The sequence below is a fragment of the Cryptomeria japonica genome, unplaced genomic scaffold, assembly GCF_030272615.1.
Source record: "Cryptomeria japonica unplaced genomic scaffold, Sugi_1.0 HiC_scaffold_163, whole genome shotgun sequence".
NCBI lineage: Eukaryota > Viridiplantae > Streptophyta > Pinopsida > Cupressales > Cupressaceae > Cryptomeria > Cryptomeria japonica.
This window is the reverse complement of record NW_026728985.1, coordinates 190,001-212,500: the sequence shown is the minus strand read 5'-3', so window position 1 is coordinate 212,500 and position 22,500 is coordinate 190,001. Positions and strand designations below refer to the sequence as shown.

At 61.1% G+C, this 22,500-nt stretch overlaps 2 non-coding genes across 2 annotated transcripts; both read left to right on the top strand.

Annotated features, from left to right (window-relative positions):
- The first annotated feature begins 10,824 nt into the window (after positions 1 to 10,824).
- LOC131867083 (5S ribosomal RNA) lies at positions 10,825 to 10,943 on the top strand. The gene has a single exon (XR_009365677.1). It is a non-coding gene; the product is annotated as a 5S ribosomal RNA (ribosomal RNA).
- Positions 10,944 to 18,748: 7,805 nt separating this feature from the next.
- LOC131867082 (5S ribosomal RNA) lies at positions 18,749 to 18,867 on the top strand. Its single transcript, XR_009365676.1, has one exon. It is a non-coding gene; the product is annotated as a 5S ribosomal RNA (ribosomal RNA).
- Positions 18,868 to 22,500: the final 3,633 nt, after the last annotated feature.

The window sequence follows — 22,500 nt, the reverse complement described above, 5'->3', positions numbered from 1 at the left end:
AGCCTCACCGCATATCAATCGGGGTGCGAGGCGAGGGATGGGGCGGGAAGGCCCCAACGGCTAGACGGAAGAGGCTTCAGGGCCACCTCGGAATGGTCCAAGCATCGGACGCGCTTGGGGCGACTGCCAGTGCCAACCCCTTATCCCGCGATGCGTCCGATACACAGATGGTTCCAAGGCGGCCGAGGAGCCTCACCGCATAGCAATCGGGGGTGCGAGGCGAGGGATGGGGCGGGAAGGCCCCAACGGCTAGACGGAAGAGGCTTCAGGGCCGCCTAGGAATGGTCCAAGCATCGGACACGCTTGGGGCGACTACCAGTGACAGCCCCCTATCCCGCGATGCGTCCGATACGAAGATGGTTCCAAGGCGGCCGAGGAGCCTCACCGCATAGCAATCGGGGTGCGAGGTGGGGGATGCGGCGAGATGGCCCCAACGGCTAGACGGAAGAGGCCACAGGGCCGCGTCGGAATAGTCCAAGCATCGGACGCGCTTGGGGCGACTACCAGTGACAACCCCTTATCCCGCGATGCGTCCGATACGAAGATAGTTCCAAGGCGGCCGAGGAGCCTCACCGCATAGCAATCGGGGTGCGAGGTGGGGGATGCGGCGAGATGGCCCCAACGGCTAGACGGAAGAGGCTGCAGGGCCGCCTCGGAATAGTCCAAGCATCGGACGCGCTTGGGGCCACTACCAGTGACAACCCCTTATCCCGCGATGCGTCCGATACGAAGATAGTTCCAAGGCGGCCGAAGAGCCTCACCGCATAGCAATCGGGGTGCGAGGTGGGGGATGCGGCGAGATGGCCCCAACGGCTAGACGGAAGAGGCCACAGGGCCGCCTCGGAATAGTCCAAGCATCGGACGCGCTTGGGGCGACTACCAGTGACAACCCCTTATCCCGCGATGCGTCCGATACGAAGATAGTTCCCAGGCGGCCGAGGAGCCTCACCGCATAGCAATCGGGGTGCGAGGCGAGGGATGCGGCGAGATGGCCCCAAAGGCTAGACGGAAGAGGCTGCAGGGCTGCCTCGGAATAGTCCAAGCATCGGACGCGCTTGGGGCGACTACCACTGCCAACCCCTTATCCCGCGATGCGTCCGATACACAGATAGTTCCGAGGCGGCCGAGGAGGTGGGGGATGCAGCGAGATGGCCCCAACGGCTAGACGGAAGAGGCTGCAGGGCCGCCTCGGAATAGTCCAAGCATCGGACGCGCTTGGGGCGACTACCAGTGACAACCCCTTATCCCGCGATGCGTCCGATACACAGATAGTTCCGAGGCGGCCAAGGAGCCTCACCGCATAGCAATCGTGGTGCGAGGTGGGGGATGCGGCGAGATGGCCCCAACGGCTAGACGGAAGAGGCTGCAGGGCCGCCTCGGAATGGTCCAAGCATCGGATGCGCTTGGGGCGACTACCACTGCCAACCCCTTATCCCGCGATGCGTCCGATACACAGATAGTTCCAAGGCGGCCGAGGAGCCTCACAGCATAGCAATCGGGGTGCGAGGCGAGGGATGCGGCGAGAAAGCCCCAACGGCTAGAGGGAAGAGGCTTCAGGTCCGCCTCGGAATGGTCCAAGCATCGGACGCGCTTGGGGCGACTACCAGTGACAACCCCTTATCCCGCGACGCGTCCGATACACAGATAGTTCCAAGGCGGCCGAGGAGCCTCACCGCATAGCAATCGGGGTGCGAGGCGAGGGATGCGGCGAGAAGGACCCAACGGCTACACGGAAGAGGCTTCGGGGCCGCCTCGGAATGGTCCAAGCATCGGACGCGCTTGGGGCGACTACCAGTGACAACCCCTTATCCCGCGACGCGTCCGATACACAGATAGTTCCAAGGCGGCCGAGGAGCCTCACCGCATAGCAATCGGGGTGCGAGGCGAGGGATGCGGCGAGAAGGACCCAACGGCTACACAGAAGAGGCTTCGGGGCCGCCTCGGAATGGTCCAAGCATCGGACGCGCTTGGGGCGACTACCAGTGACAACCCCTTATCCCGCGACGCGTCCGATACACAGATAGTTCCAAGGCGGCCGAGGAGCCTCACCGCATAGCAATCGGGGTGCGAGGCGAGGGATGCGGCGAGAAGGACCCAACGGCTAGACGGAAGAGGCTTCGGGTCCGCCTCGGAATGGTCCAAGCATCGGACGCGCTTGGGGCGACTACCAGTGACAACCCCTTATCCCGCGACGCGTCCGATACACAGATAGTTCCAAGGCGGCCGAGGAGCCTCACCGCATAGCAATCGGGGTGCGAGGCGAGGGATGCGGCGAGAAGGACCCAACGGCTAGACGGAAGAGGCTTCGGGTCCGCCTCGGAATGGTCCAAGCATCGGACGCGCTTGGGGCGACTACCAGTGACAACCCCTTATCCCGCGACGCGTCCGATACACAGATAGTTCCAAGGCGGCCGAGGAGCCTCACCGCATAGCAATCGGGGTGCGAGGCGAGGGATGCGGCGAGAAGGACCCAACGGCTAGACGGAAGAGGCTTCGGGTCCGCCTCGGAATGGTCCAAGCATCGGACGCGCTTGGGGCGACTACCAGTGACAACCCCTTATCCCGCGACGCGTCCGATACACAGATAGTTCCGAGGCGGCCGAGGAGCCTCACCGCATAGCAATCGGGGTGCGAGGCGAAGGATGCGGCGAGAAGGACCCAACGGCTAGACGGAAGAGGCTTCGGGTCCGCCTCGGAATGGTCCAAGCATCGGACGCGCTTGGGGCGACTACCAGTGACAACCCCTTATCCCGCGACGCGTCCGATACACAGATAGTTCCAAGGCGGCCGAGGAGCCTCACCGCATAGCAATCGGGGTGCGAGGCGAGGGATGCGGCGAGAAGGACCCAACGGCTAGACGGAAGAGGCTTCAGGGCCGCCTCGGAATGGTCCAAGCATCGAACGCGCTTGGGGCGACTACCAGTGACAACCCCTTATCCCGCGACGCGTCCGATACACAGATAGTTCCGAGGCGGCCGAGGAGCCTCACCGCATAGCAATCGGGGTGCGAGGCGAGGGATGCGGCGAGAAGGACCCAACGGCTAGACGGAAGAGGCTTCAGGGCCGCCTCGGAATGGTCCAAGCATCGGACGCGCTTGGGGCGACTACCAGTGACAACCCCTTATCCCGCGACGCGTCCGATACACAGATAGTTCCGAGGCGGCCGAGGAGCCTCACCGCATAGCAATCGGGGTGCGAGGCGAGGGATGCGGCGAGAAGGACCCAACGGCTAGACGGAAGAGGCTTCAGGGCCGCCTCGGAATGGTCCAAGCATCGGACGCGCTTGGGGCGACTACCAATGACAACCCCTTATCCCGCGACGCGTCCGATACACAGATAGTTCCGAGGCGGCCGAGGAGCCTCACCGCATAGCAATCGGGGTGCGAGGCGAGGGATGCGGCGAGAAGGACCCAACGGCTAGACGGAAGAGGCTTCAGGGCCGCCTCGGAATGGTCCAAGCATCGGACGCGCTTGGGGCGACTACCAGTGACAACCCCTTATCCCGCGACGCGTCCGATACACAGATAGTTCCGAGGCGGCCGAGGAGCCTCACCGCATAGCAATCGGGGTGCGAGGCGAGGGATGCGGCGAGAAGGACCCAACGGCTAGATGGAAGAGGCTTCAGGGCCGCCTCGGAATGGTCCAAGCATCGGATGCGCTTGGGGCGACTACCATTGCCAACCCCTTATCCCGCGATGCGTCTGATACACAGATAGTTCCGAGGCGGCCGAGGAGCCTCACCGCATAGCAATCGGGTTGCGAGGCAGATTATTGGGAAGGGAACCCCCTGGGATGCGGCTCAAGCAGTGCCCAAAGGGACTGGAATGCGGAATCACATCGAGAGACCCAAATGCTATACGAGGGCTCAAATCGAATTATCGATTTGGCCACGACATGGACGCATCGGAACGACTACCTTTGCCGAACCACTCGCAATTGCATCCATACCGAAACCAATAGACATTTCCGTTAGAGCCCTCGCATAGCATTCGGGAATCTCGCATGCCCCTCTAAATCGACCAATGCTGGCGCTCAATGAAAATCCGAGCGCTACCACCGTTCGAGCGCCAGCATTGGTCGAGTTAGAGGGGCACGGGGGAGAATGCTCCAGTCAACACCTCCCCTATATAAGTTATTTGTCCGATTCTCGCACAACCGTAGTCTGCCTCGTCGAATCAAACAACGGTCCCAGATTCCGACTTCCGTTCCGTAGAGACCCAAAAGCTAGATGGAGGCTCGCAAGAAAGAGAGTCGGCGCATAGCAATCGGGTTTCTCGAACGTTTAGGGACCGAGCTCACTTGCGGATAGGGCAAAATCCGCCAAGCAACCCAAAAGCTAGACGGGGGCTCGAATCGAATCGCCTAGGCGGCCACAACAACGACGTGTTGGATCGACTACCAGTGCCAAACCATTCAGCAAGACTAGTCTGTGTCGAGGCCGGATAGAGATTCTCAGAGAGCGCCCGCATAGCATTTAGGAGACCTGCCGCGTCCCTCACACTCGACAAATGGTGGTGCACGTTTATAAATCCGAGCGATCCCAACCCTTTCAAGCACCAACATCGGTCGAGATAGAGGGGCACGGAGGGGGCTGCGTGAGACAACACAGTCCCCTATATAAGTTATTTGTCCGATTCTCACACATCCGAAGAATGGTCATCAAATCGGACAACAGCCCAAACTTCCGACTTCCGTCCCAGAAAGCCCAAGAGCTATCTAAAACGTTCATGGCCGGAACTCGATCGCGGCTATACCAGTCCGCCAAGCAACCCAAAAGCTAGACTGGAGCTCTAGTCGAATCACCTCTGTGGCCATTGCAAGGACGTGTTGGAGCGACTACCATTGCCGAACCATTCCGCAGGTCGAGTCCATACCAAGGCCGCATAGAGATTCACGATGAGCTCCTGCATAGCAATCAGGAGACTTGCCGTGTCCATCACAATCGATAAATCCTGGTGCAAGATTTTTGCATCCGAGCGCTCCAACCAGTCGAGCACCAGCATCAATCGACATAAACGGGCACGGGGGGAGGATGCTCGAGAACACTACCTCCCCTATATAAGTTATTTGTCCGATTCTCAAGCAGCCGAAGTCTGGTCATCGAATCGGGTCAAAGACCACAACTTCCGACTTTACCCACAATGCAAGTCATCGAATCGAACATCGGCCCCCGAGTCGGACTCCATGCGTATGTCAGGTCATCGGACCCAAATTCCGCCTTCCTGCGCATGGCGGGCCATCAATATCAACTCGGTCATCGGACCCAAACTCCGCCTTTTTGCGTATGGCACGCCTTCAAATCGGTCATCGGACCCAAATTCCGCCTTCCTGTGCATGGCGGGCCATCAACATCAACTCGGTCATCGGACCCAAATTCCGCCTTTCTGCGCATGGCACGCCATCAACTCGGTCATCGGACCCAAATTCCGCCTTCCTGCGCATGGCAGGTCATCGGACACAAATTCAGACCTCGCCAATATGCCTACGTATCGAATCGGTCATCGGACCCAACTTCCGACTTCATCCATACTGTAGGGTCTTTGAGGTTGGCGCGGTGCGCTCAACCCAGGGAGTCGACCCATCGAAGCATACACCTCCCCTATATAAGCTATTTGTCCGATTCCCACACCTGTGTAGTTTGCACCTCTGACCAGGACATCGACCCCAACTTCCGAACTCGACTGCAACGACGGCACCAGCGCCTTGGTGCGCACCTTGCGACGCACAGTCCCAACATTCGCCTTCCTGCACATGGCAGGTCATCGGACCCAAATTCCGACCTCGCGAGTATGCCTACATATCGAATCGGTCATCGGACCCAACTTCCGACTTCATCCATACCGTAGGGTCTTTGAGGTTGGCGCGGTGCGCTCAACCCGGGGAGTCGACCCAACGAAGCATACACCTCCCCTATATAAGCTATTTGTCCGATTCCCACACCTGTGTAGTTTGCACCTCCGATCAAGACATCGACCCCAACTTCCGAACTCGCCTCCAACGACCGAACCAGCGCCTTGGTGCGCACCTTGCAACGCACAGTGCCAACATTCGCCTTCCTGCACGTGGCAGGTCATCGGACCCAAATTCCGACCTCGCGAGTATGCCTACATATCGAATCGGTCATCGGACCCAACTTCCGACTTCATCCATACCGTAGGGTCTTTGAGGTTGGCGCGGTGCGCTCAACCCGGGGAGTCGACCCAACGAAGCATACACCTCCCCTATATAAGCTATTTGTCCGATTCCCACACCTGTGTAGCTTGCACCTCCGATCAGGACATCGACCCCAACTTCCGAACTCGACTAAAAAGACCGCACCAGCGCCTTGGTGTGCACCTTGCAACGCACAGTGTCAACATTCGCCTTCCTGCACATGGCAGGTCATCGGACCCAAATTCCGACCTCATGAGCATACCTACTAATCGAATCGGTCATCGGACCCAACTTCCGACTTCATCCATACCGTAGGGTCTTTGAGGTTGGCGCGGTGCGCTCAACCTGGGGAGTCGACCCATCGAAGCATACACCTCCCCTATATAAGCTATTTGTCCGATTCCGACACCTGTGTAGTTTGCACCTCCGCTCAGGACATCGACCCCAACTTCCGAACTCGCCTGCAACGACCGAACCAGCGCCTTGGTGCGCACCAAAAGTGCGCACTTTTGGAGGGCACTTTTGTGCGCTCCAAAGGTGCGCACTTTTGGAGGGCACTTTTCTGCGCTCCAAAGGTGCGCACTTTTGGAGGGCACTTTTTGGAGGGCACTTTTCTGCGCTCCAAAGGTGCGCACTTTTGGAGGGCACTTTTTGGAGGGCACTTTTCTGCGCTCCAAAGGTGCGCACTTTTGGAGGGCACTTTTTGGAGGGCACTTTTCTGCGCTCCAAAGGTGCGCACTTTTGGAGGGCACTTTTTGGAGGGCACTTTTCTGCGCTCCAAAGGTGCGCACTTTTGGAGGGCACTTTTTGGAGGGCACTTTTCTGCGCTCCAAAGGTGCGCACTTTTGGAGGGCACTTTTTGGAGGGCACTTTTCTGCGCTCCAAAGGTGCGCACTTTTGGAGGGCACTTTTGTGCACTCCAAAGGTGCGCACTTTTGGAGGGCACTTTTCCTGTGCTCCAAAGGTGCACACCTAGGTGAGCACCTTCGACCACACCTTGTAGCACACCAAACTCTGACTTTCGACTTCATCCGCAATGCAGGGTCTTTGAGGTTGGCGCAATGCGCACAACCAGGGGAGTCGACCCATCAAACCCAACACCTCCCCTATATAAGCTATTTGTCTGATTCTCATACATGCGTAGCCTGCAGGAGCAATTAGGACATCGACCCCAACTTTCGGCTTCTAAACGAAAACAAGGTCTTTGAGGTTGGTGTAATGCGAACAACTAGGGGAGTCAACCCATCAAACCCAACACCTCCCCTATATAAGCTATTTGTCTGATTCTCATACATGTGTAGTCTACAGGAGCAATTAGGACATCGACCCCAACTTTTGACTTCTTAACGAAAACAAGGTCTTTGAGGTTGACGTAATGCGCACAACCAGGGGAGTCGACCCATCAAACCCAACACCTCCCCTATATAAGCTATTTGTCCGATTCTCATACATGTGTAGCCTGCAGGAGCCATTAGGACATTGACCCCAACTTTTGACTTCTTAACGAAAACAAGGTCTTTGAGGTTGGCGTAATGCGCACAACCAAGGGAGTTGACCCATCAAACCCAACACCTCCCCTATATAAGCTATTTGTCTGATTCTCATACATGTGTAGCCTGCAACAACGATTAGGACATCCACCCCAACTTCTGAATTCGTCTGCGTTGACCGCACCAAAGGTGCACGCCTTGGTGCTCACCAAAATCCGACTTCCGACTTCTTCTGCTATGCGGGGTCTTTGAGGTTGGCGCAGTGCGCACAACCAGGGGAGTCAACCCACCGAATGCAACACCTCCCCTATATAAGCTATTTGTCTGATTCTCATACATGCGTAGACTGCAGCAATGATTAGGACATCCACCCCAACTTTTGACTTCTTAAACAAGACAGGGTCTTTGAAGTTGGTGCAGTGCACACAACCAGGGGAGTCGACCCATCAAACGCAACACCTCCCCTATATAAAGCTATTTGTCCGATTCTCATACGTGTAGTCTGCAGCAGCGATTAGGACATCGACCCCAACTTCCGAATTCGTTTGCATTGACCGCACCAAAGGTGCACGCCTTGGTGTGCACCCTGGAGTGCACTTTGGTGCTCACCTCGGTGCACACTTTGGTGTGCACCTCGGTGTGCACCAAAGGTGCGCACCTTGGAGCGCACCAAAGGTGTACACTTTGGAGCGCACCACATAGGGTCTTTGAGAGGTTGGCGCAGTGCGCACACCAAGGTGGGTGTTGAGGTGCGTGCCGAGGTGGGTGGGTGCTAGGGTGCGCTCCATGGTGGGTGCCAGGGTGGGTGCGTGCTAGGGTGGATTCCAAAGAGGGTCATAGGGTGGGTGCCAAGGTGGGTTGGTGATATAGTGGGTTCAAAGGTGGGTACTAGGGTGGGTTCCAAGGTGGGTCACAAGTTGGGTGCCAGGATGCGTGGGTGTTAGGTTGGGTGCCAAGGTGGGCTCCTGCGTGGGTGGGTGCTAGGGTGGGTTTCAAGGTGGACGCGAGGGCGGGTGCCAAGGTGGGTAACAAGTTGGGTGTTAGGATGGGTGAGTGCTAGAGTGGGTGCCAAGGTGGGTGGGTGCTAAGGTGGATGCCAAGGTGGTTCACAGGGTGGGTGGGTTCTAGGGTGAGTTCCAAGGTGGGTCACAGGTTCAGTGCTAGGGTGGGTGTCAAGGCGGGTGTCGAGGTGCCTGGGTGCTAGGGTGTGGATGCCAATGTGGGTCATAGGGTGGGTACTAGGGTGGGCTGCAATGTGGGTGCCAAGGTGGGTAACATGCTCGGTGGGTTCTAAATTGGGTGCCAGGGTGGGTGTGCACCCACCTTGCCCGAGGTGGGTGCCAAGGTGCCAGTGTGGGTGGGTGCTAAGGTGGATGCCAAGGTGGGTGAGAAGGTGGGTGATAGGTTGAGTGGTAGGATGGGTGGGTGCCAAGATGGGTCACAGGGTGGGTGCAAGGGTGGGTAGGTGCTAGGGTTGGTGTCAGGGTGGGTGGGTGCTAGGTTGGGTTCCAAGGTGGGTGCGAGGGTGAGTGTCAAGGTGGGTCACAGGTTAGGTGCTAGGATGGGTGAGTGCTAGGGTGCAAAGGTGCCAGGGTGGGTGCTAGGATGGGTCGATGCTAGGGTGAGTGGCAAGGTGGGTCCACAAGTGTCAAGGTGGGTGCCGAGGTGGGTGCCAAGTCGGCGACTGCTATGGTGGATGCCAAGGTGGGTCACGGGGTGGGTGCCAAGTTGCTAGGTTGGGTTCCAAGGTGGGTGCCAACGTGGGTGCTAGGGTGCGTGGGTTAAAGGGTGTGTCACAACGTGGGTGCCAGGATGGGTGCGCACCCACACTGGCCAAGACGGGTGCGGGTGCAAGGTTGGGTTCCAAGCCCGGTCACAGGCTGGGTGCTAGGATGGGTGGGTGCCAAGGTGGGCACCAGGGTGGGTGCACCCACCCTGGCCAAGGTGGGTCACGGGGTGGGTCCTAGGGTGGGTAACGGGGTGGGTACTAAGGTGCGTGCCAAGGTGGGTCATAGGGTGGGTGCCAAGGTGGGCACCAGGGTGGGTGTGCACCAACCCTAGCCAGGGTAGGTCACGGGGTGGTTGTCGGGGTGGGCGTCAAGGAGCCAAGGTGGGTGGCAAGTAGCCAAGTTGCGTGCCAAGGTGGGTGTCGGGGTGGGTGCCAAGGATCCAAGGTGGGTGCCAAGGAACCAAGGTGGGTGTCTGGGTGGGTGCCGAGGTGGGAGCCAGGGTGGGTCCCAAGGTGAGTGCAAAGGTGGGTGCCAGGGTCAAGGTGAGTGCCAATGTGGGTTCCAAGGTGCCAGGGTCAGGGTGAGTGCCAATGTGGGTTCAAAGGTGCTAAGTTGGGTGCGAGGTTGGGTGCGAGGGTGGGTGGGTGCCAAGGTGTGCTAGGTGGAAGCCCGGGTGGGTCGGCATCCCATGGGTGTCGAGTTGGGTGCCTGATGGGTGCTTCTTGTCAAGTTTTAGTCGTCGGGACTCATTTCGAGCCTTAGAGGTCGTTTCTTGTCCGGTTGCCCTGTCTTCGACCTGGGAACCCAATTTTGGTCCTCGGGTCCCATTTTTTTTTGTCTCGCATCCCACTTTTGGCCTGTGGCCTTTTCGGGGTCGATTCTCGTTTTGGGCATCAGAGCATGTTTCTTCTCCTAAAACCCAATATTTGTTTATTAAGTCTCGGAACACATTTTTGTTCTCGTGGACCCATCATGGGTCTTGGAACGCATTTGTGGTCCTTGGGTCCCATTTTGCATCCCGAAACTTGTGTTTTGGTGCTTGATCCCTATTTTGGGTGCCCACCTTGCACCAAGTGCGCACCCGGGGCAAACCGAGCGCCTTGGTGCACCGGGGCAAGATCGAGCGTGCACCCGAGGCGCCCCGAACATGCACCAAGGTGCACTCGGCCCACATGTGAGCGCAGGTCGTTGCGCCCGAGGTGGTGTGTGGGCACCGCGTTGCAGACGGGACACTGCACGCACACGACGCCCCCTCCAGGTGCACGCACGTAGGCCGGGCCGGGTGCACACCCGACGCCCTAGCAAGGTGCGCGCACCCGGGCAGGGCTCACACTTGGCGAACGGGGCGCACTTCGCGAGGGAGGGTGTGCACCTCGACGGGGGTGGGTGGCCGGGGTGGATTCGCACGTGGGTCGCGGTTTGCTAAGTACACACTGCGACAAGCTCATAACGGGTGCGATCATACCAGCGTTAGTGCACCGGATCCCATCAGAACTCCGCAGTTAAGCGCGCTTGGGCCGGAGTAGTACTGGGATGGGTGACCTCCCGGGAAGTCCCGGTGTTGCACCCTTTTTTAGTTTTTCGCCGGGCGTCGCAATGCTATTTGAATAAACCTTTTGCCCGTTTGCGTTCTCGTCGGGGCCGGGCCGGGCCGGGGTGCGCTGCCCGCACTACCGCGCGCGCGGGGGCGACACCGAGCGCGCACCCGAGGCGCCCCGAGCACACAGGCCACGGTGCAACCCGGGCGTTGTGCGCGCACCCCGGTGCGCCCGAGGTGCTGCGCGCGCACCCAGGTGAAATCGGTGTGCACCTCGGCCAGTGCGCGCTCGGTCGAGTCGCGCACGTTGGCCAAGGTGCACGGTGATGTTTCTTACTCTAAGGTTCCGCACCAGACGCCCGGGACAGGTGAGCGAAGCTGGGCGGGGCCGGGTGCGCGGCCGGGGCAGGTGCACGCAGCTGGAGAGAGCTTTGGAGCACACTTCGGAGCGCACCAATGATGCGCTCCATTCAAAAGTTTCCTGAAAAGGCAAAAAAAGTTGAGATTATAGAATTTCCCACTTGAGAGATTGTAAAAAAAAAAAATTTAAAATGAAGGAAACGCGGGTGCCAAGGTGTGCGCAGCCCAGCCAAGGTGTGCGCACCAAGGCGCCCACCCTGGCGAAGGTGCACGCAAGGTGCGCACCCGAGGCAAACCGGACAATTAACCCAACTTTCGACTTCGCGCGCACCTTGGAGCGCACTTCGGAGCGCTCCTTGGTGCGCACCAATCTTGGGCACCTCGGAGTGCACCATGGCGCCCACCAAGGTGCGCACCCGGGGCAAACCGAGCTCCGACTTCGTGCGCACCTTGGAGCGCACGAAAGGTGCGCACCATGGCGCCCACCAAGGTGCGCAGCCCAGCCAAGGCGTGCGCATCAAGGTGCGCACCCTGGCGAAGGTGCGCACCCGGGGCAAACCGAGCTCCGACTTCGTGCGCACCTTGGAGCGCACAAAAGGTGCGCAACCCAGCCAAGGTGTGCGCACCCCGGTCAAACCGAGCTCCGAATCGTGCGCACCAGAGGTGCACGCCATCGTGCGCACCTTGGAGCACACTTCGGAGCCCTCCTTGGTGCGCGCCGATGTTGCGCACCTCGGAGCGCACCCGGGGAAAACAATGCAATTAACCCGACTTTCGACTTCGTGGGCACCTCGGAGCGCTCTCGGGTTCGCACCTCGGAGCACACCGAGGTGCGCACCTTTGATGCGCTGCCTTCACCAATTTCCAGAAAAGGCAAGAAAACATTGAGAAGGTGTGCGCACCGAGGTGCCCACCCTGGCGAAGGTGCACGCGAGGTGCGCACCCGGGGCAAACCGGGCTCCGACTTCGTGCACGCCGCACCTTGGAGCACACTTCGGAGCGCTCCTTGGTGCGCACCAGGGCGCGCAACCCAGCCGAGGTGCCCACCCCGGCGAAGGTGCACGCGAGGTGTGCACCCGGGGCAAACCGGGCTCCGACTTCGTGCACGCCATGGTGCCCACCGCGGCGAAGGTGCACGCGAGGTGCGCACCCGGGGCAAACCGGGCTCCGACTTCGTGCACGCCGCACCTTGGAGCACACTTCGGAGCGCTCCTTGGTGCGCACCATGGTGCCCACCAGGGCGCGCAACCCCGCCGAAGGTGCACGCGAGGTGCGCACCCGGGGCAAACCGGGCTCCGACTTCGTGCACGCCGCACCTTGGAGCACACTTCGGAGCGCTCCTTGGTGCGCACCATGGTGCCCACCAGGGCGCGCAACCCCGCCGAAGGTGCACGCGAGGTGCGCACCCGGGGCAAACCGGGCTCCGACTTCGTGCACGCCATGGTGCGCACCGCGGCGAAGGTGCGCACCCGGGGCAAACCGGGCTCCGACTTCGTGCACGCCGCACCTTGGAGCACACTTCGGAGCGCTCCTTGGTGCGCACCAGGGCGCGCAACCCAGCCGAGGTGCCCACCCCGGCGAAGGTGCACGCGAGGTGCGTACCCGGGGCAAACCGGGCTCCGACTTCGTGCACGCCGCACCTTGGAGCACACTTCGGAGCGCTCCTTGGTGCGCACCATGGTGCCCACCAGGCCGCGCAACCCAGCCAAGGTGTGCGCACCAAGGTGCACGCGAGGTGCGCACCCGGGGCAAACCGGGGTCCGACTTCGTGCACGCCGCACCTTGGAGCACACATCGGGGCGCTCCCGGGTTCGCACCGGCGTTGCGCACCGTGGTGGGCACCTCGGAGCACACCAAGGTGGGCAGCGAGGTGCGCACCTTTGATGCGATGCCTTCACTAATTTCCATAAAAGGCAAAAAAAAAACGAGATTTTAAAATTTCCGTTTTGAAAGATAGTGAGAAAAAGGGAATGCTGGTGCCATCTTGAGCCCGCCCTGGTGCGCAGCCCAGCCAAGGTGTGCGCACCAAGGTGCCCACCCTGGCGAAGGTGCGCGCCCGGGCAATTAACCCAACTTCCAACTTCGCGCGCGCCAGGGTGGGAGCGCACCCAACAACCGGGCCTGGGAAGAGCCAATGCGAGAAACCCCACCAAACGCTCTGACAAAAAAAGAGGGGGCGCTCCAGTAACCCCGCTTCGGAGCGCACCCTGGGCAAACCCAGCCAAGGTGCCCACCCCGGCCAAGGTGCAGGCGAGGTGCGCACCCGGGGCAAACCGGGCTCCGACAACGTGCACGCCGCACCTTGGAGCACACTTCGTAGCGCTCCCGGGTGCGCACCTCAGAGCACACCAAGGTGGGCAGCGAGGTGCGCACCTTTGATGCGCTGCCTTCACTAATTTCCAGAAAAGGCAAAAAAAAAAGGAGATTTTAAAATTTCCGTTTTGAAAGATAGTGAAAAAAACGGAACGCGCGTGCCATCTTGAGCCCGCCCTGGTGCGCAGCCCAGGTAAGGTGCCCACCCTGGCAAAGGTGCGCACCCGGGCAATTAACCCTACTTCCGACTTCGTGCGCGCCAGGGTGGCAACCGGGCCTCGGAAGAGCCAATGCGAGAAACCCCACCAAACGCTCCGACAAAAAAAGAGGCGGCGCTCCAATAACCCCGCTTCGGAGCGCAGCCGGGGCAAACCCAGCCAAGGTGCCCACCCCGACGAAGGTGCACGCGAGGTGCGCACCCGGGGCAAACCGGGCTCCGACAACGTGCACGCAGCACCTTGGAGCACACTTCGAAGCACTCCCGGGTGCCCACCGGCGTTGCGCACCGTGGTGGGCAGCGAGGTGCGCACCTTTGATGCGCTGCCTTCACTAATTTCCAGAAAAAGGCAAAAAAAAATGAGATTTTAAAATTTCCGTTTTGAAAGATAGTGAAAAAAAAGGAACGCGGGTGCCATCTTGAGCCCGCCCTGGTGCGCAGCCCAGGCAAGGCATGCGCACCAAGGTGCCCACCCGAGGTGCACACCCGGGGCAAACCGGGCTCCGACTTCGTGCAGGCCGCACCTTGGAGCACACTTCGGAGCGCTCCTTGGTGCGCACCATGGTGCCCACCAGGGCGCGCAACCCAGCCAAGGTCGGCCCACCCCGGCGAAGGTGCACGCGAGGTGCGCACCCGGGGCAAACCGGGCTCCGACTTCGTGCACGCCATGGTGCCCACCGCGGCGAAGGTGCACGCGAGGTGCGCACCCGGGGCAAACCGGGCTCCGACTTCGTGCACGCCGCACCTTGGAGCACACTTCGGAGCGCTCCTTGGTGCGCACCATGGTGCCCACCAGGGCGCGCAACCCAGCCAAGGTGTGCGCACCAAGGTGCACGCGAGGTGCGCACCCGGGGCAAACCGGGGTCCGACTTCGTGCACGCCGCACCTTGGAGCACACATCGGAGCGCTCCCAGGTTCGCACCAGCGTTGCGCACCTTTGATGCGCTGCCTTCACTAATTTCCAGAAAAGGCAAAAAAAAACGAGATTTTAAAATTTCCGTTCTGAAAGATAGTGAAAAAAACGGAACGCGGGTGCCATCTTGAGCCCTTCCTGGTGCGCAGCCCAGGCAAGTTGTGCGCACCAAGGTGCCCACCCTGGCGGAGGTGCGCGCCCGGGGCAATCCGGGCTCCGACTTCGTGCACTGCATGGTGCCCACCAAGGCGCGCAACCCAGCCAAGGTGCCCACCGCAGCGAAGGTGCACGCGAGGTGCGCACGCGAGGTGCACACCCGGGGCAAACCGGGCTCCGACTTCGTGCACGCCGCACCTTGGAGCACACTTCAGAGCGCTCCTTGGTGCGCACCAGGGCGCGCAACCCAGCCGAGGTGCCCACCCCGGCGAAGGTGCACGCGAGGTGCGCACCCGGGGCAAACCGGGCTCCGACTTCGTGCACGCCATGGTGCCCACCGCGGCGAAGGTGCGCACCCGGGGCAAACCGGGCTCCGACTTCGTGCACGCCGCACCTTGGAGCACACTTCGGAGCGCTCCTTGGTGCGCACCATGGTGCCCACCAGGCCGCGCAACCCAGCCAAGGTGTGCGCACCAAGGTGCACGCGAGGTGCGCACCCGGGGCAAACCGGGGTCCGACTTCGTGCACGCCGCACCTTGGAGCACACATCGGGGCGCTCCCGGGTTCGCACCGGCGTTGCGCACCGTGGTGGGCACCTCGGAGCACACCAAGGTGGGCAGCGAGGTGCGCACCTTTGATGCGATGCCTTCACTAATTTCCATAAAAGGCAAAAAAAAAACGAGATTTTAAAATTTCCGTTTTGAAAGATAGTGAGAAAAAGGGAATGCTGGTGCCATCTTGAGCCCGCCCTGGTGCGCAGCCCAGCCAAGGTTTGCGCACCAAGGTGCCCACCCTGGCGAAGGTGCGCGCCCGGGCAATTAACCCAACTTCCAACTTCGCGCGCGCCAGGGTGGGAGCGCACCCAACAACCGGGCCTGGGAAGAGCCAATGCGAGAAACCCCACCAAACTCTCTGACAAAAAAAGAGGGGGCGCTCCAGTAACCCCGCTTCGGAGCGCACCCTGGGCAAACCCAGCCAAGGTGCCCACCCCGGCCAAGGTGCAGGCGAGGTGCGCACCCGGGGCAAACCGGGCTCCGACAACGTGCACGCCGCACCTTGGAGCACACTTCGTAGCGCTCCCGGGTGCGCACCTCAGAGCACACCAAGGTGGGCAGCGAGGTGCGCACCTTTGATGCGCTGCCTTCACTAATTTCCAGAAAAGGCAAAAAAAAAAGGAGATTTTAAAATTTCCGTTTTGAAAGATAGTGAAAAAAACGGAACGCGCGTGCCATCTTGAGCCCGCCCTGGTGCGCAGCCCAGGTAAGGTGCCACCCTGGCAAAGGTGCGCACCCGGGCAATTAACCCTACTTCCGACTTCGTGCGCGCCAGGGTGGCAACCGGGCCTCGGAAGAGCCAATGCGAGAAACCCCACCAAACGCTCCGACAAAAAAAGAGGCGGCGCTCCAATAACCCCGCTTCGGAGCGCAGCCGGGGCAAACCAAGCCAAGGTGCCCACCCCGACGAAGGTGCACGCGAGGTGCGCACCCGGGGCAAACCGGGCTCCGACAACGTGCACGCAGCACCTTGGAGCACACTTCGAAGCACTCCCGGGTGCCCACCGGCGTTGCGCACCGTGGTGGGCAGCGAGGTGCGCACCTTTGATGCGCTGCCTTCACTAATTTCCAGAAAAAGGCAAAAAAAAATGAGATTTTAAAATTTCCGTTTTGAAAGATAGTGAAAAAAAAGGAACGCGGGTGCCATCTTGAGCCCGCCCTGGTGCGCAGCCCAGGCAAGGCATGCGCACCAAGGTGCCCACCCGAGGTGCACACCCGGGGCAAACCGGGCTCCGACTTCGTGCAGGCCGCACCTTGGAGCACACTTCGGAGCGCTCCTTGGTGCGCACCATGGTGCCCACCAGGGCGCACCCGAGGCAAACCGGGCTCCGACTTCGTGCACGCCGCACCTTGGAGCACACATCGGAGCGCTCCCAGGTTCGCACCAGCGTTGCGCACCTTTGATGCGCTGCCTTCACTAATTTCCAGAAAAGGCAAAAAAAAATGATATTTTAAAATTTCCGTTCTGAAAGATAGTGAAAAAAACGGAACGCGGGTGCCATCTTGAGCCCTTCCTGATGCGCAGCCCAGGCAAGTTGTGCGCACCAAGGTGCCCACCCTGGCGGAGGTGCGCGCCCGGGGCAAACCGGGCTCCGACTTCGTGCACTGCATGGTGCCCACCAAGGCGCGCAACCCAGCCAAGGTGCCCACCGCAGCGAAGGTGCACGCGAGGTGCGCACCCGAGGTGCACACCCGGGGCAAACCGGGCTCCGACTTCGTGCACGCCGCACCTTGGAGCACACTTCAGAGCGCTCCTTGGTACGCACCAGGGCGCGCAACCCAGCCAAGGTGCTCACCCCGGCGAAGGTGCACGCGAGGTGCGCACCCGGGGCAAACCGGGCTCGGACTTCGTGCACGCCGCACCTTGGAGCACACATCGGAGCGCTCCCGGGTTCGCACCAGCATTGCGCACCTTTGATGCGCTGCCTTCACTAATTTCCAGAAAAGGCAAAAAAAAGAAAAAAATGAGATTTTAAAATTTCCGTTTTGAAAGATAGTGAAAAAAACGGAACGCGGGTGCCATCTTGAGCCCGCCCTGGTGTGCAGCCCAGGCAAGTTGTGCGCACCAAGGCACCCACCCTGGCCAAGGTGGGTCACGGGGTGGGTCCTAGGGTGGGTAACGGGGTGGGTACTAAGGTGCGTGCCAAGGTGGGTCATAGGGTGGGTGCCAAGGTGGGCACCAGGGTGGGTGTGCACCAACCCTAGCCAGGGTAGGTCACGGGGTGGTTGTCGGGGTGGGCGTCAAGGAGCCAAGGTGGGTGGCAAGTAGCCAAGTTGCGTGCCAAGGTGGGTGTCGGGGTGGGTGCCAAGGATCCAAGGTGGGTGCCAAGGAACCAAGGTGGGTGTCTGGGTGGGTGCCGAGGTGGGAGCCAGGGTGGGTCCCAAGGTGAGTGCAAAGGTGGGTGCCAGGGTCAAGGTGAGTGCCAATGTGGGTTCCAAGGTGCCAGGGTCAGGGTGAGTGCCAATGTGGGTTCAAAGGTGCTAAGTTGGGTGCGAGGTTGGGTGCGAGGGTGGGTGGGTGCCAAGGTGTGCTAGGTGGAAGCCCGGGTGGGTCGGCATCCCATGGGTGTCGAGTTGGGTGCCTGATGGGTGCTTCTTGTCAAGTTTTAGTCGTCGGGACTCATTTCGAGCCTTAGAGGTCGTTTCTTGTCCGGTTGCCCTGTCTTCGACCTGGGAACCCAATTTTGGTCCTCGGGTCCCATTTTTTTTTGTCTCGCATCCCACTTTTGGCCTGTGGCCTTTTCGGGGTCGATTCTCGTTTTGGGCATCAGAGCATGTTTCTTCTCCTAAAACCCAATATTTGTTTATTAAGTCTCGGAACACATTTTTGTTCTCGTGGACCCATCATGGGTCTTGGAACGCATTTGTGGTCCTTGGGTCCCATTTTGCATCCCGAAACTTGTGTTTTGGTGCTTGATCCCTATTTTGGGTGCCCACCTTGCACCAAGTGCGCACCCGGGGCAAACCGAGCGCCTTGGTGCACCGGGGCAAGATCGAGCGTGCACCCGAGGCGCCCCGAACATGCACCAAGGTGCACTCGGCCCACATGTGAGCGCAGGTCGTTGCGCCCGAGGTGGTGTGTGGGCACCGCGTTGCAGACGGGACACTGCACGCACACGACGCCCCCTCCAGGTGCACGCACGTAGGCCGGGCCGGGTGCACACCCGACGCCCTAGCAAGGTGCGCGCACCCGGGCAGGGCTCACACTTGGCGAACGGGGCGCACTTCGCGAGGGAGGGTGTGCACCTCGACGGGGGTGGGTGGCCGGGGTGGATTCGCACGTGGGTCGCGGTTTGCTAAGTACACACTGCGACAAGCTCATAACGGGTGCGATCATACCAGCGTTAGTGCACCGGATCCCATCAGAACTCCGCAGTTAAGCGCGCTTGGGCCGGAGTAGTACTGGGATGGGTGACCTCCCGGGAAGTCCCGGTGTTGCACCCTTTTTTAGTTTTTCGCCGGGCGTCGCAATGCTATTTGAATAAACCTTTTGCCCGTTTGCGTTCTCGTCGGGGCCGGGCCGGGCCGGGGTGCGCTGCCCGCACTACCGCGCGCGCGGGGGCGACACCGAGCGCGCACCCGAGGCGCCCCGAGCACACAGGCCACGGTGCAACCCGGGCGTTGTGCGCGCACCCCGGTGCGCCCGAGGTGCTGCGCGCGCACCCAGGTGAAATCGGTGTGCACCTCGGCCAGTGCGCGCTCGGTCGAGTCGCGCACGTTGGCCAAGGTGCACGGTGATGTTTCTTACTCTAAGGTTCCGCACCAGACGCCCGGGACAGGTGAGCGAAGCTGGGCGGGGCCGGGTGCGCGGCCGGGGCAGGTGCACGCAGCTGGAGAGAGCTTTGGAGCACACTTCGGAGCGCACCAATGATGCGCTCCATTCAAAAGTTTCCTGAAAAGGCAAAAAAAGTTGAGATTATAGAATTTCCCACTTGAGAGATTGTAAAAAAAAAAAATTTAAAATGAAGGAAACGCGGGTGCCAAGGTGTGCGCAGCCCAGCCAAGGTGTGCGCACCAAGGCGCCCACCCTGGCGAAGGTGCACGCAAGGTGCGCACCCGAGGCAAACCGGACAATTAACCCAACTTTCGACTTCGCGCGCACCTTGGAGCGCACTTCGGAGCGCTCCTTGGTGCGCACCAATCTTGGGCACCTCGGAGTGCACCATGGCGCCCACCAAGGTGCGCACCCGGGGCAAACCGAGCTCCGACTTCGTGCGCACCTTGGAGCGCACGAAAGGTGCGCACCATGGCGCCCACCAAGGTGCGCAGCCCAGCCAAGGCGTGCGCATCAAGGTGCGCACCCTGGCGAAGGTGCGCACCCGGGGCAAACCGAGCTCCGACTTCGTGCGCACCTTGGAGCGCACAAAAGGTGCGCAACCCAGCCAAGGTGTGCGCACCCCGGTCAAACCGAGCTCCGAATCGTGCGCACCAGAGGTGCACGCCATCGTGCGCACCTTGGAGCACACTTCGGAGCCCTCCTTGGTGCGCGCCGATGTTGCGCACCTCGGAGCGCACCCGGGGAAAACAATGCAATTAACCCGACTTTCGACTTCGTGGGCACCTCGGAGCGCTCTCGGGTTCGCACCTCGGAGCACACCGAGGTGCGCACCTTTGATGCGCTGCCTTCACCAATTTCCAGAAAAGGCAAGAAAACATTGAGAAGGTGTGCGCACCGAGGTGCCCACCCTGGCGAAGGTGCACGCGAGGTGCGCACCCGGGGCAAACCGGGCTCCGACTTCGTGCACGCCGCACCTTGGAGCACACTTCGGAGCGCTCCTTGGTGCGCACCAGGGCGCGCAACCCAGCCGAGGTGCCCACCCCGGCGAAGGTGCACGCGAGGTGTGCACCCGGGGCAAACCGGGCTCCGACTTCGTGCACGCCATGGTGCCCACCGCGGCGAAGGTGCACGCGAGGTGCGCACCCGGGGCAAACCGGGCTCCGACTTCGTGCACGCCGCACCTTGGAGCACACTTCGGAGCGCTCCTTGGTGCGCACCATGGTGCCCACCAGGGCGCGCAACCCCGCCGAAGGTGCACGCGAGGTGCGCACCCGGGGCAAACCGGGCTCCGACTTCGTGCACGCCGCACCTTGGAGCACACTTCGGAGCGCTCCTTGGTGCGCACCATGGTGCCCACCAGGGCGCGCAACCCCGCCGAAGGTGCACGCGAGGTGCGCACCCGGGGCAAACCGGGCTCCGACTTCGTGCACGCCATGGTGCGCACCGCGGCGAAGGTGCGCACCCGGGGCAAACCGGGCTCCGACTTCGTGCACGCCGCACCTTGGAGCACACTTCGGAGCGCTCCTTGGTGCGCACCAGGGCGCGCAACCCAGCCGAGGTGCCCACCCCGGCGAAGGTGCACGCGAGGTGCGTACCCGGGGCAAACCGGGCTCCGACTTCGTGCACGCCGCACCTTGGAGCACACTTCGGAGCGCTCCTTGGTGCGCACCATGGTGCCCACCAGGCCGCGCAACCCAGCCAAGGTGTGCGCACCAAGGTGCACGCGAGGTGCGCACCCGGGGCAAACCGGGGTCCGACTTCGTGCACGCCGCACCTTGGAGCACACATCGGGGCGCTCCCGGGTTCGCACCGGCGTTGCGCACCGTGGTGGGCACCTCGGAGCACACCAAGGTGGGCAGCGAGGTGCGCACCTTTGATGCGATGCCTTCACTAATTTCCATAAAAGGCAAAAAAAAAACGAGATTTTAAAATTTCCGTTTTGAAAGATAGTGAGAAAAAGGGAATGCTGGTGCCATCTTGAGCCCGCCCTGGTGCGCAGCCCAGCCAAGGTGTGCGCACCAAGGTGCCCACCCTGGCGAAGGTGCGCGCCCGGGCAATTAACCCAACTTCCAACTTCGCGCGCGCCAGGGTGGGAGCGCACCCAACAACCGGGCCTGGGAAGAGCCAATGCGAGAAACCCCACCAAACGCTCTGACAAAAAAAGAGGGGGCGCTCCAGTAACCCCGCTTCGGAGCGCACCCTGGGCAAACCCAGCCAAGGTGCCCACCCCGGCCAAGGTGCAGGCGAGGTGCGCACCCGGGGCAAACCGGGCTCCGACAACGTGCACGCCGCACCTTGGAGCACACTTCGTAGCGCTCCCGGGTGCGCACCTCAGAGCACACCAAGGTGGGCAGCGAGGTGCGCACCTTTGATGCGCTGCCTTCACTAATTTCCAGAAAAGGCAAAAAAAAAAGGAGATTTTAAAATTTCCGTTTTGAAAGATAGTGAAAAAAACGGAACGCGCGTGCCATCTTGAGCCCGCCCTGGTGCGCAGCCCAGGTAAGGTGCCCACCCTGGCAAAGGTGCGCACCCGGGCAATTAACCCTACTTCCGACTTCGTGCGCGCCAGGGTGGCAACCGGGCCTCGGAAGAGCCAATGCGAGAAACCCCACCAAACGCTCCGACAAAAAAAGAGGCGGCGCTCCAATAACCCCGCTTCGGAGCGCAACCGGGGCAAACCCAGCCAAGGTGCCCACCCCGACGAAGGTGCACGCGAGGTGCGCACCCGGGGCAAACCGGGCTCCGACAACGTGCACGCAGCACCTTGGAGCACACTTCGAAGCACTCCCGGGTGCCCACCGGCGTTGCGCACCGTGGTGGGCAGCGAGGTGCGCACCTTTGATGCGCTGCCTTCACTAATTTCCAGAAAAAGGCAAAAAAAAATGAGATTTTAAAATTTCCGTTTTGAAAGATAGTGAAAAAAAAGGAACGCGGGTGCCATCTTGAGCCCGCCCTGGTGCGCAGCCCAGGCAAGGCATGCGCACCAAGGTGCCCACCCGAGGTGCACACCCGGGGCAAACCGGGCTCCGACTTCGTGCAGGCCGCACCTTGGAGCACACTTCGGAGCGCTCCTTGGTGCGCACCATGGTGCCCACCAGGGCGCGCAACCCAGCCAAGGTCTGCACACCAAGGTGCCCACCCCGGCGAAGGTGCACGCGAGGTGCGCACCCGGGGCAAACCGGGCTCCGACTTCGTGCACGCCATGGTGCCCACCGCGGCGAAGGTGCACGCGAGGTGCGCACCCGGGGCAAACCGGGCTCCGACTTCGTGCACGCCGCACCTTGGAGCACACTTCGGAG